The 14,112-nt window shown below is 33.1% G+C and overlaps 1 protein-coding gene across 1 annotated transcript in view; it reads left to right on the top strand.

Annotated features, from left to right (window-relative positions):
• Positions 1-14,112, top strand: part of Abcd3 (ATP binding cassette subfamily D member Pmp70) — a 92,951-nt gene that overhangs the window by 21,342 nt on the left and 57,497 nt on the right. The window lies entirely within an intron of this gene.

Raw genomic sequence — 14,112 nt, 5'->3', positions numbered from 1 at the left:
ACTTTAATTTTCGCTTTTTTATTAATAGTGTTCACATTGTATTTTTTGCATAAATTAATTTTTGGTTATCAATTTAATGGCCACGTTCAGTAATTTTTAATCTTATTTGGCCTTGAAGTTAAAGATATCAAATCCCATATAATTTGTTAATCGTACGAAAATGTTTAATTTAATATAAAAATAATATACAGGACGTTTTATTTGTTTATATTACAATTGACTTCCCTTTTAATCAGTCAACATAAAAACATAAAATATAAGGAAAATGTTATAATAAAACATTTTATACTGTAACATTCCGAGTTTATCAAACGTCTATTGTAGGAGGAGCATTTTGTTTATAATAAACACTGAACTACAATAAAACGATACAGGTACATTATCTGCATATTACAAATATTTTGTAAAATAGTATGTACTAGTAAAACCGATCATTTCTAATTTTACTATATTAGAAGCCACAGTTAGAATGCACTGTTGGTCTTCTGGCGCGCAGCGATGCCGCTCATGTCGGCACAGTGGTAGGTGCAAAGAATATAGACGCATATAGAACAGTTAAATGGGTGATTTGGTTACGGTTATTATACTTCAAAACAATCCTTAAGAGGGAGACTGCATAAACTCAAACCGTGCCCGTCGGCTTAAAACCATCATAAAAGATATAGTTAGGGGGAAGTTGGAAAGGAGTACGAACGGAGCTATTTATTTAACTTATGCATCCATGCTTAATCAAATTTCGACGCCATTGATTTGCATCAAATTTTATAACTTTGAATTAAAAATAGGTTTGTTCCACCACTACGAAAAACCGTCACAAAAAGCGGTAACTTTTTATTATACTGTTTTCCTGCCCAAAAATTTACGAAATATTTAAAAAAAAAATTCAAAATATATTCAATCAAAAATTTCATTTTCTCAGGACTTTTCAACAAACTCTTTAGACTATTTTCGAAATTATTTCATTGAACAATTGTCCTGTTCAAAAAAGTATGCAATGAAATTTTTTACTATATTTTAAAATTTTCCATTTCGGCGAAACGTCCATTTCATCCATAATCCTTTAATAATAATAAAAAGCATTCCTGAATTATTTTTGAAATATTATTAAATTATCATGTGTCTTTTGACAGGCATCTTATAATTGTCTAACAAATTAAAATAAAATTTTATTCTTATTAGAGAGTACTTATTTTTTCATTAGGCTAAACAATCTAAAATTTTAACATACGATCTCGTCATTACACATCGTTCTCTATTTATAGAATTGCTGTATGCTATAAACGTTATATTTGTTTTTTTTTAACTTAATTTGAAAGTTTCCTTGTGTTTATTTGTTTATATAAATATAAAAATATATTATGAAGTTCATCTAAATTAAAATGAAGTAAGGTAAACTATTACCATGTGAATGCGTGTATATAGTAGTGCATTTGTTTATTTCAGTAAATTCTCGAAATATGAAATGAAGATGTTACTAACTACAAAAGAGTTAATAGCTTTGTTAGAAGAAGACTCAAATTGTGAAAATGCTGACTCACTTAATGTGGTTTATTTGCCGCCGCGATTAGATTATAAAGTTGCTGATGTAGAAGACATTGATGATAATAGTATTTGTGAAGAATCAATAAAATCGGATATTGCAGATACATATGAAATATAAGTGATTAGGAATTTTGACTATCTGATTATGATATTCCTCTGAACCACAGATAAAACGTACAAAGTAAAAAACCAGGCAAAAATAGTAAATCCAAATTTGTCTCAAGTTGTAACAACAGATACTCCTTCGTGTTCAGTAGTAATTCAACATCAGTGTGATTGATATTTAGACAATATAAAAGCCAACCATGAAAGCAAGTCATATATTGAAGTTTTTTCACTCTTTTTTGATAAAAAAGTAATTGAGAGCATTCTATATTTTACAATTATTTATGCATCGCAGAATAACCGTCACGATTTTGAAATGAATAACATAGATTAAAAAATCGGTTGCCTGTAAAGTCGGTTTTACGGGCGAAGATTTTACGTGACAACGTCTTTTTCTCGGTAGAATATTTATTGATATGAATATTATTAAATTGCACAATAGTTGTTTGCAGTTGAAACGCGCTGTTTCTTCTCAATCGACTGAATTACGATTGATTGCAGAGTGATTTAAACTAATAATTTACTTAACACTATCAACATTTGTCAATAGTATGACATAACCTATAAACTCAGTTTTTCAACTTTTGTGTCAATCTAACAATTAATCAATCAATCATAGTTTACGATAATGAAATATTAGTGTACAATTATTTACCTTTATTGTTGTAGTTGTTGTAAATGACGAATCTAAGCACTCCACATTTTCAATACAGACACAGCTGACGATACTTTAACCACACGTGTGAACTTGTATTATGACGCTGTCTCGGTTTTCCAACGCCAAGAACGCTCGAGAAAGACAGAGACACAAGCACGCACCGATTCAACGCGCCTAATTCTCTAGTGCTGCGCGCGCAGCGGACCGATCATGTTTGAGTGGGAGAGAGACGCAAGGCATTCGCCGGTCCGGCGGGCCTCTCTCTCGTTCGGTGTCTCATCGTAACAGACGTGAGCAGGCGTTACACTTTTTTATGAGTGACTCCGAGCCACAACCTAATTTAAGACGTTGTCACGTCAAAAAAAAATGATTAGCATATGTATATTATCTGGTTCACACTCTGCTTCAAGTTGATATGCATTGGTCAAAGGATGAGGATAAAGAAGTGCACATTATAAGAGAAAACATGAGCTGTCATAGATTATATTTATAATTTATAATATTGAAGAAACCGCTACATCAGTGTCAAACTTAGTATATGGACGTCAATCTAATTTTGCTTTACCAGATTCGACAAACCAGCAGTCAGAAGAAGACGGGATCATCCAAACCAAGAAAACCTACTTAAGTATAAAAAAGATGATGCCCACGTGAAGATCACTAAACAAGCTAAAAGAAATAGCTGGAGAGATTATGTCAGGTCCTATTGGCCACATTACAAAAAGAGACGATAGTGCAAGAATGTAGGATGTGCAAAAGTAATACTATTTATTTATGTAAAAGGTGTAAAATGCATCTACACCCCGAATGAAAATGTTCACCTTAAAATTTAATTTACATTTAAGATACAATATGTTCCGTTATTAAAAATTGTAACTCTTTTCCTTGAAAATGAGAAAAAAAATCTTTTTGGTTGTAAATTAGTCTTAATTTATGTGTTTTTAATCCAATCTAATAAATTAATTGTCAAATTTCTCTTTGTATATTGAGCGGCCGTTAATGGGTTAATACTATATAAAGAATAAACTTACCTCAAATTTACTTTACTTACCTCAAAATTATTTTAAAGTTAATAATAAAGTCTATTTAATAAATATATTCCCAAGAAATAGATCACACTACGCCTATGCACATATTTAATGTCCAACGAATAAACTAAAATATCAAATTTCTCTCATTCTCATTCTTTTTAAGAACGTAAATATGTATAGACCAGCAAAATATCGATAAGTTTATATTGTTTTTATTGTGTTTATAATTGGTTTCAAATGAGTGTAGAGTAATAAATCATGAAGTGTCATAAAATTTGCCTGAATTTCGGTGTCGTCATGGGCGTAGGCAAATGGACGGATGTCAACTTCGTCGTCAAAAATTGATGTACTATGGTCATTAAAGCTAATTACATTTTTATTTATAAAAACAAATTCACTTCCTTACTGAACGAATAAAAGCATTAGAAGAAACTGATAAGGGTATGACGCACCTCCTAATATTACTAAGAACTAAAATAAATCAACATGAAGACTAATAACGCGTAATGAGGTTTTACTTACACTTTCATTATAATCCCTCTTTTATTTTATTATTATCATTCGACATTCGAGTTAGTAATTGTTACTACACCAATTAAACGTACAGTAATATTGTGATATAGAAATAGTGAAAAAGTTATAAAATGGCGACATTTACTCCAAAGAAAAGAGGTGTAAAAAATTCTCCGCTATCTGTTAGTGAAAAAGTTATAATTTTAAATGTATATGATTGCATAAAACACGATCACCCTAGTTTGTCTGTGTAAGAAAGTGTTGAGCGATGTGCCCGAATGACTGGAATTGGACAGTCCACGATTTTTAAATTATTGCGAGAAAGAAAGATATCAGGCCAGTTAAGTCCATGCAAGAGAAAATCAGGAAGACCAATAAAAATCTTAGGTGAAGACACCAAACGTGACATTCGAAGAAAAGTTCATTCGTTTTATTTTAAAAAGGAAATACCCACCCTTGACAAAATACTAATGGAGATAAGCCAAGATAACGATATTCCTTTGATATCCAGAAAACTTTTATGGAAAACTTTAAAAAGTATGAATTTTTCCTGGGAAAAGCACAATCGAAAGGCACTATTACTGGAAAGTGATGAAATCATTTGCTGGAGACGAAAATATTTGAGAACTATAAAACAGTACCGCAGAGAGCACAAGAAAATTTTTTATCTTGATGAGACGTGGATAAACGAAGGTTATATAGTCCAAAAAATGTGGCAAGATAAAAATGTAACAAGTGCTCGCCAAGCTTTCATAGAAGGCCTTTCGACGGGTATTAAAGTGCCTTCGGGAAAAGGGAAGAGGCTTATAATTGCTCACATTGGAAGCGAAGAAGGATTTTTAAAAGAAGGTTTGTTAAGCTTTGAGTCGTGTCGGACGGGAGATTATCATGAGGACATGAATTCGGATGTCTTCGAAGACTACTTCGGGGAAATGTTAAAATTTCTTCCAGCTGATTCGGTCGTGGTTATGGATAATGCAAGCTACCATTCAAGGCGCATAGAGAAGGTACCAACTTCAGCTTGGAGAAAGCAAGAAATTATTAACTGGCTGTCAAATAAAGGTATTCAGTTTGAGACGAATTCAATAAAGAAGGAACTACTAGCCGTAGTAAAACAACATAAATCTCGCTTCATAAAATATGCCGTAGAAGATGTAGCAGAAAAGTATAAAGTAACTGTGCTACGCCTACCGCCATATCATTGCGAATTAAATCCCATAGAACTTATATGGGCACAAGTTAAAGGATATGTTGCAAGGCACAATACCACATTTAAAATGAAAGATGTCAAGGTATTGTTTGATCAAGCCATTATGGAAATCACATCAGAAAACTGGCAAAAAGCAATCCAGCATGTTTTAAAAGAGGAAGATAAAATGTGGGAACTGGACAACTTGGTCGATCAGGTGGTTGACCCTATAATTATAACACCAGGGGATGATGACAGTTCTTCGGATGAAGACTATAGTGATGTAGAATTGTAATAACGTATCCAGTAAAGTTTTTGTAGTTTTTGTGAATAAATTGATTTAAACTCCCCACAAGTGTTTCAATATGTAAAGTTCATTCGTGTGTGTTTGTGAGTATTTCCCGATTTCGGTTCGTATATATTTTATTGTTACATTTTATATTTTTTTAATAACACTGTTCTGCTGTATTACATTTTTATTTCCTTTAATATGATTTTTAAGAATGCATATTCTTTTGTCAATTAACCCACTAGCGCGCCTCTGGCTCAGTGTTTATCTGTCGATAACAATGGACTAATCCCTTAAAACAGGGTGATACCTACCTGCTCTTTATGAAACGACAGAATTTTGCAATGCGGACGGAATTTATTGACGGATTATTGACGGATTACCCTGTAGCGCTTTTGAATACTTCATGAGATTTTATTACTCTACACTCATTAGAAATAGATTATAACAATTTATATTGTTGCGGGGCAAATGTTATGGGAATTATCTTACTTTTTCACTGATTTACATGGGCGAAGCATACACAATAAAAATGATCCGGTAAGAATTTACTGCTGACATTTTACATGGTTGCCGCTACCGTTTAGTTTAGTTTGTAGATTAGTCACCTTTAATTGAAAATTGTCCGTAGAGTTGCCAGATTGGGGTATTTCCCCCCATTTTTGGGGTAATTTCAAAGGGTCTGGGGGAATTTTTATAAGCTAAAATGGATGGGGGATTTTTTGGGTGAAAAATTGTGGCAGATTTTAGGGGATCATCATTAATTAAATTTGCGAATGTAGATAGAACTGACTAGAAAAGGCTAAATAATATACATATCTGGTTTTTTCAGTAGATACCTTTAAGGCATCCAAAAAAATGTACTTATCTAAATATTTTACAAAAATATAGGCCTTTAGTTTTGAAATATAGATCATTTTGTCCTACAGACCACCGTCGTGTGATCATGTAAGTTGTAGAAACATGTACTTCCATATATCGGCTGTGGATTAAAGTTACGTTGTATGCAGAATATAGCCAAAACGGAAGGCTAAGAAATTTGGGAATTATTGAGTTAATAAAAGAACAAATGGAATTAAGAGCCTAGGCGTCCCAATAATTCTACACGTAATCAATGGCGGCCGATTTTCTAATTTTGTTTTTTAAATTTAATTTTCATTTTTAAATATAAGTGACATCACTGGTGACATCAGTTTTTATAAATCGTGAAGTAAATTGTTCTCATTTTTTTAGTATAAAAAATTATTCTAATTCATTGTTTTAGTATAAATAGTACAAAAAATTATAGTACAGTCTGTTCCAGTCTACAGTCTTTTCAAATTTATAAAAATTGTAATTATGCGACAAAATTTTAAGTTTGGGGGATTTGAGCTTAAATTTGGGGGAATTTCAGTTTCTAAGTGGGGGATTTAGAAAATCGCACCTGGCAACTGTCCGACTATAGTCCTCTATACAACCGTAAGCAATTGTTGTCGTGTATATTCCAGTGCTATGATTCTTAAATCCGAGCCTGATGCGCCGCTCGTGGCAAACCGGCAACGTGGTCGGCCGTTCTCCCGTAAGAAATACGTTGCCTATCTAACCTGCACTGCATTCTAACTGTGGCTTCTACTTTAGCAAAGTATACTTTTCTCTTCTTCTTCTTCATGTGCCGAGCTCGATTATCGGGCGTTGGCTATCAAATTGGCTATAGTAATTTTGTTGACGGCAGCTCGGAAAAGACACGCAGAGGATCTGTTAAACCAATCTATAATTCTCTACTTGGCAACAAGTAACAATAATAATTATGTTTGCTGTATTCCAGTGGTGTGGTATGCAACGATTGTCCTATTTACGTGCTTAATATTCTCATAGAGGATTGAAACAATAAATTATGTGAATGTACCGACCTATTTGTATATATGCAGTTCGTGTTAATACATACATTGAAAAACATTAAACGTTATGTAAAAACTATTGTATTCAATTTACTGCTTTTGTTCTGTTGTGTTTGTCCAGTATGTACGACACAATAAATAATGTACACGTTTATTAATGATAGGGAATATACGAAACTATGAATACTGACCATAAAAACTATAGACATTGAAAATTTTAACCGACACAATGGCGTATTAGTCCAGTCGTCAGTGATCTGACCTCTAAAAATAATACGAACATGCTGAATTTACCTGAGAATTTCAATTTTGGGACCTCAAAAAAGATGCAAAGAAAAGATATTACAGTAGCCGGTCCAGTAGACTAGCGCAAAGCTTTATTCCTATGTTTCCTATATTTTAAAAATTGAATTGAATTGATTATTTATTTATTATTTATATTTTAAACAAATTATACTATATTCAAATAATTAAATGAATTATTATGTTTGCTGTTAACGCCATCCTTTGACGTATTAACAAAGCATGCGTTGTTTACTTCTGACGTTTTGACAGACCTGTAAAATTCAAACGAAATAATAAATTATAATAAAATATAAATGAATATCATTTGATAGTAAATTTAATTCATAAACGAAATAATATCTTCAAAAATATTAATTGTATTTATATCAAATTATTTAAAATGAGGAGTGTGTTGAACAGATGATTCTATATTGTTATTAATCGGATGACATTTATGACTTTGAAATTTTGACAATCGTTGCAAATCGAATCTTTTGACAAATATTCTTTTAATTTTTTACTTCTCATTGAATGTCTGTATTTTGTTAGACATCGCCAGACAGACGCCATCTTGTGGCGCTAGTTTACTATATAGGAAAAAGAAATACAATGCCAGTATATAAGCTTCATTTCAAAAATGAAAAATGGATTGAGGTTGTATTGATCTCAAAAAATATGAATAACTCAGAAAAAAACTTGCAAAAACACTGAAAAACATTGTTTCGTTCGGGTTTAAAGGTGTTTCGTCCAATTTTTGAATGTCCTAAAGGACACAGTTACTTTAAATTAAATATAATCTATAAAAGAACCATGATTTATTTTGAAGTATACAAAATGCAGAAAATCCCCAAAAATCTCCAAGAAAACAATTTTTGGGTTTTTAAAGATGGCACACCTAACGAAAAAATCTGGAAACACTATAGTTTTGGATTAAATAAATAAAATAGGATAGAAAACAATTTAACCTGCAACCATCTCTTAACAAAAGTTATACAGTTTTTTCGAAAAAAAAAATGCATGTTTAGGTTATGTACACTCAACTCATCTGTATATAAAAAGTTTTTCCTGAAAAACTGTGCTGGTGAAACTATGCGTGTGAATTTCTTGGAAATTTTTAAATTGTGTGCATCCCACCTAAAAATAAATAAAAACGGAAAATAGCTTTTAGTGGGTCGCGGGAAGGGTGACGGCTTAAAATTGTGCTGAGTCTTATTTTTCAGTCACATAGAAGGTAAAAAATTTAATTCTGGTAGTGGGGAAAATACTCTCCAAATCTGCAGAGGAAACTGTCGGAAAAACCAAAATGCAAAGAAATGCGGAATGGTATGATGATGAATTCAGAACTGCGTAGAGGAAAAGAGGCAGACTACAATATGCAGAAGAAAAAAAAAAGAGGCTTTGAAAAAACAAGTACAATAAATCCTAGAGCTTGGCAACAGACATGGGAGCAGAAAATTCTATAAAAGAATAAAAGAAAGCACACAGTCATTGAGACCAAAATTGACAATATGCAAAGACAAGGACGGAGAACTACTAACAGGGAAACAAGAAGTTATAATGAAATGGAAAGTATACTTTGGAGAAAACCTAAATGCAGACAATGGAAATGACCAAAACGAGACAATATATTTTACGGCGGAGCAGCACATTGAAAATCCTAGTTATGAAGAAGTAGTTCAAATAATAAGAAACCAAAAAACAGTAAAGCGCCAGGAACGGACGGAGTTTCGGCAGAATTGTTGAAATATGGAGGACTTGAACTCTGGGGAAGAATCCATTACCTGATAAAGTTGGTATGGACCAAGGAGCAAATGCCGGAGGAATGGGCAGTTGGTCTTATACAGCCAATATATAAAAAAAGAGATAAGAGGAAATGCCAGTATTACAGACCAATTACATTGCTAAATGTAATATACAAAATCCTTTCTGGCATTATCTACACTAGATTGTCAAAATACTCCGAAAATATAATTGGTGATTATCAAAATGGATTCAGACCAAATAGAGCCACTACAGACAACTGTACGGTACTCTACTGTACTTATTTATACTAAGAACAATACAAGAGAAAGCTTATGAATACCACATAGAACTACATAATAATAGACTTTAAACAATCTTTTGATAGTGCGAAAAGAGACAAAATGCTGGAAGACCTCCGAAATCTAGGTATACCAAAAAAATATATCAGCCTTATAAAAATGACGTTGCAGGGTTTAAAAGCCGCGGTTAAAGTAGATAGAGAACTGTCTCCCCTGTTTAACATCAACATAGGGGTAAGACAGGGAGACGCACTTTTAACCATGCTGTTCAATCTAGTTCTTGAAGCAGCCATCAGAAAAACCAATGTAACCGGCCATATAAACACCAAAACAGTACAACTTACTGCATATTCAGACGATGTCGCCATTATTAGTAGAAGCAAGACACGACTAATGGAAACGTTCAAGGAAATTGATCCTGAAGCACAAAAAAGAGGGCTTTAAATAAACGAAACAAAAACTAACTACATGACCATCAACAGAACACCTTAGAATGAAAATAATATAGCAATAGACAACTATACTATTGAACGTGTGGATGCCTTCACATATCTGGTCACAAAAATCAATCAGAAGAATTCCGTAAGTAGCGAAATAATGCACGTATTTCCAGTGGAAATCGTACATACTATGCTAATAAAAGATTGATGACATCGAAATTATTAGACAAAAGAGCCAAAATGACTATCTACAGAACTTTGATTAGACCCCTAGTAACCTATGGTTGTGAAACCTGTGTAATGACGAAAAAAAAGGAAGCCCAACTCAGAACGTTCAAGAGAAAGATGTTACAGTGGAAGCCGGTAGGAAGGTGGAAAAAAGTAATGCCCATGACGAAATGGTTGGATGACGTCCAAGACGACCTGAAAACCATTAATATAAGACAATGGAGGAAAAGGAACCAAGAGAGGTGTGAACGGAAGTACACAGCCAGACAGACAAAGACCCATCCAGGGTTATGATGCCAAATGAAGAAGAAGAAGTGAGGACATTTTGCCTATCTTAACGTACCCTATGATATGTGGTATGCAGCTGACTTTTATCATAATTTTATTTTTTCCTTGTGGAAAATACATTTACTTTCAAATTTTGTTTATTGCTTTACTAAACTAAGAACTTTTCCATAAATCCTCGTACTAGTACTATACTCAACGTGCTAATAATGATGGCTATTACTCGTAAGAATGAGGTTTGCGTTTTTTATGATAATCGTATAATAATTATGAAATAATTTTATGTCAAATAATGACCAACTATTACTATTCGAAAGTTTTGTTAATGATATTTTTTTTCTATAATTAGAAACCATGTGTGCTTATTCTTTTACAGATTTTAAACAACGAAAACGTTCTCTTGATTTACCTAATTGATTCAATATTAATAGATGAAACGTATTTAGGCAACGGTCGTCATTTCCCGTATTTTTAGACAATGATATGCACAAAACGTTAGCATAAATTATAATATAAAACAATATAGGTTGGTTTAAAATGATTCGTGGACTCTAGAAAAAAAAACAATAATTATATGAGAACTATTTTGTCCAGAATTGCCCAAAAAATTCGAAAAAAATTTACCCGGACCGAAAAAATTCATTTGTTACAATTTGTTTAAAAAAAATTGAACAGCTTTTCGCCTGGGCGACCTTTTGAAACTTATTTTGGGGGATCTCATGAAAGATAATATGCAAAAAAATCTCATGGGAATATTTTTTCGAACGAAACCCGAGCTTTTCGCCTTGTCTACCTGAAACTAAGCGGCAATCGGTGCAGTGGAAGACTCAGAGTCAAAAAAGCGACTGTCTATTCCAAATTCACAGTGTAGTTCATATCTTACAAGGTCAGTTGCCACAAAACTAGGTCAGTCTTGAAGCACCCCTCTCGAAGGCTTTAGATAACGTAAAACAAAAATCGGCGCAGCTATTTAACAGCCTGTCAGAAGACGGCCTGTAGCACTGCTTTGCGTAGTGACTGGTTTACAGGCAGCGGTGTCGGTATGCGTAAGGAGAATATAAATGGAAGAAAATGAAAAATGATAAAAAACTGCCTAAATAAAGATGTTATACCAACAGTATCGGACAATAATTGCTATAACTTATACGTAGAATATTTTGCAGGTAATTTGTAGAGTAACACTAAATTGTAGTTTTTCCTGCTCTTTTCCAATTAAAAATAATTTCTGTTGCTTCGTCTATATTTAAATTGAACATTATAACATTATTGAAAAAGTAAATATTCCCAACAATTTAATATTGCAGCATATCTCCTGATTTTTTACGACCTTCGATCTAAAGTAATAAAAAAAAATTTAAACATGTTTGCACTGATATTACAGTATCATACTTTCAATTCGTATGAGCTGATAGCGATACTTTGAACTTTGGATAATTTTTAAAACAATTCGGTGTCTGGCCTTGCTAATGTCTCATTATAAAAGTGTACGGATGTAAAAACTGATTCGGCTAATGAGAAACTTTTGACCTTTCAATATTTCAATTTCATTGTCAATGTATATACTCAGTATTATAATAGACGTTTTTGATTTTTTATACTTTAAAAGGGGCACAGGACACAGGGTCTTTGAGCTGTAAGCTTGACAGTTTATTTCCATTCTTTCGGTAGTTAGTTTTCGTTCTATATAAGCAGCCTCCGCCGCTTCTCGCATTTCGACCGCCATCTCATCGTTTTCTGTCCATCCATTCGTTTTCTTTGATGGCTCTATCTCTCATTATGTGCCGTATATTTTCTTCCCAGGCAACTGAAGGCCTTCCCCTTCTTCTTCTTTATGTGGTATGCAATCTAAAGCTTTCTTTGGCCATCTATCTTCATTCATTCGCTTCACGTGACCATATCACATTAGTTGTCTCGTTTCAATTCTGTCTACACTGGAATATACACTATTTGCCATCATTCTAATATCTTCATTCCTGAAATCCATTTCTACTACTTATATCCTTTTTGTATCTTTTTTCGTGATTTGCCAAATTTCTGCCTCATAAGTCATAATAGTCTCTACCAAGGTTCGATAGGTTGCCAGTTTCGTTTCTTGTCTAATATCTTTAGACCATAGTAGAGAGTTTAGAATGTTTACTCCTTTTTTTCCTGCTGCGTTCTGTTTTCGATGTCTTTTGGTAGTGCCTTCTTTAGATATTATAGATCCGAGATATTTATATTCATTACATGTTTTTATATTTCTAATTTCTAACTCTGGATCTTCTTCATCATCTCCTATTTTAAGATACTTTGTCTTTGACATATTCATATTGAGGTCCTATTTTTCATATTCTTTCTTTAGTTTTCTAAACATGTAGTCCATGTCTTCCTCATCATTCGCTACGACTACTCGATCATCTGCGAAAAATAAAGTTGTTAGACTTTTACCACCGCCTATGTCTATTCCCATTCCGGATACTTGTTTCCCCCACTGGTCTAGCGATGATTGAATATATATTTTAAATAAGGTCGGAGATAGACAACATCCTTGTTAAAGCCCCTTTGTTATTGGAAATGATTCAGATATAAAGTTTCCTTCTTTAACGACACTTCTTGCATTTTTTACATATTTGCGATAGCATTAACATACTCTCTACTTTCGTCAATGTTTGAAACAGTTTTTTCAAAGGTACAGTATCGTATGCCTTCTCTAAATCTACAAACAATAGGTGGATAGATAGATTCCTTGCCTTCCGTTTTTCGATTACCTGCTGCAGAACGAATATACCATCAGTGCACAATCTTCCTGCACGAAATCCATTTTGTTTTTCCATGTCTTCGTATTCTGATTCTATTCTTTCTTTTATTATTCGACCTTATAACCTCCTCACTGAGCTAATAACAGTTATCCCCTATAATTACAGCATTTGCTTTTATCCTCTTTCTTGAATATTGAGCTGATGTGTCCAACATTCCAATCATCAGGGATATTTTGTCTTTTTAATCATTTGTTAAATAGTTGAACCAACATCTCATATAATATGTTTGGTCCATACTTTACTAACTCAATTGGTATGTCTCCAGGTCCTGCTGCTTTACCGTTTTTCGATCTTTTTGAGGGCATCGCTTAACTCTCCGGTTGTTATCTCAATTATTTGTGTATGTTCGGATATTTATTCCATTTCGATCTGTTGGAATTTACATCTATCCTCTGTCAATAAGACCTCACAATGGTGTTTCCACTGTTTTAGATCTATTAACTGTAAGTTAGATTTTTCCTTTCCTTCCCCCCGGAAAGACTTTATCACCTTCCACGCTTGCCCAACTGTTCCACCCATAAACCTATCCACCTCTGCACATCTTCGATCCCACATCTCATTTTTACTTTTCACTACTTCTCTTTTTACATCTCGATTTAATTTTTTGTAAATCTTGTAATCTTCCTCCTTTCTCGTTGTTATCCATTTCTGATAAGCAGTTTTCTTCTTGTTGACTAACGTTTGCATATTCTCCGACCACCATTCTTGATTTTTTGTTTCAATCCACGATTTAATATTGTTCTTAAGATTTTTTCGAATGGCAATAGTTTTCGTTCTAAAGGCAATAAACCGTAACGGGTAACACCTCATTGAACTTTGCGTTCATAATA

The sequence above is a fragment of the Diabrotica undecimpunctata genome, chromosome 5 (assembly GCF_040954645.1).
Source record: "Diabrotica undecimpunctata isolate CICGRU chromosome 5, icDiaUnde3, whole genome shotgun sequence".
NCBI lineage: Eukaryota > Metazoa > Arthropoda > Insecta > Coleoptera > Chrysomelidae > Diabrotica > Diabrotica undecimpunctata.
This window is presented reverse-complemented; position numbering and strand designations above follow the sequence as displayed.